The sequence below is a fragment of the Triticum aestivum genome, chromosome 2D (assembly GCF_018294505.1).
Source record: "Triticum aestivum cultivar Chinese Spring chromosome 2D, IWGSC CS RefSeq v2.1, whole genome shotgun sequence".
NCBI lineage: Eukaryota > Viridiplantae > Streptophyta > Magnoliopsida > Poales > Poaceae > Triticum > Triticum aestivum.
This window is the reverse complement of record NC_057799.1, coordinates 172,778,610-172,779,525: the sequence shown is the minus strand read 5'-3', so window position 1 is coordinate 172,779,525 and position 916 is coordinate 172,778,610.

The following is a 916-nucleotide window of genomic DNA, read 5'->3' as shown; positions in this document are numbered from 1 at the left end:
GCCCCGTCGGTGCCCTGTATCCCGCGGAAGCGGTTGGCGGGAGGGACATTTCAGTGCGCGCGCTCCCCACTCGTAGCCGCCCGCCACCGCTGCCTGCGATTTCGGCTATTTTCGTCAGCGGAATCGCGCCGCAAGGCCGCACTACGCCCGGGTCCACTCGCCGATGCCCCGGATCCGTCGAGCCGAGCCTATCCGCCGCCGGATCGATCACCACTCGAGTCGCCGCCCGCCCCGGATCCGCTGAGCCGCCCCCGGTCGTCGCCGCTCCGGTGAGCCCCTTGTAGCTCCACCTCTCGTCAAACTCCGGTGATGCGAACTCGGATGCATTTGTTTTGTAGATGGATTTGAGCCTGATACGTCTTCAACGTATCTATAATGTATGAAGTATTCATGCTATTTTATTATCATTCTTGGATGTTTTACAACCATTTTATAGCAACTTTATATCATTTTTTGGGACTAACCTATTGACTCAGTGCCCAGTGCCAGTTGCTGTTTTTGCTTGTTTTTTATATCGCAGTAAATCAATATCAAACGGAGTCGAAACACCGCGAAACTTTTTGTTGATTCTTTTACGGACCAGAAGACATCCAATGGGCCAGAGCAGCACCTGGGAGGTGCCCCGAGGGGGGCACAACCCACCAGGGCGCGCCTGGGCCTGGGCCCCAGGCGCGCCCAGGTGGGCTGTGCCCACCTCGATGGCCTCCCGTACCCCCTCTTCGCCCTATAATCGTCAAATATTCCAAAAAAAACTCGGGGTAACCCTAGATCAGAAGTTCCGCCACTGTAAGCCTCTGTAGCCATGAGAAACCAATCTAGACCCCGTTGCGGCACCCTGTCGGAGGGGGGAATCATCATCGGCGGCCATCTTCATCATCCTGGCGCCCACCATGATGAGGAGGAAGTAGTTCACCCT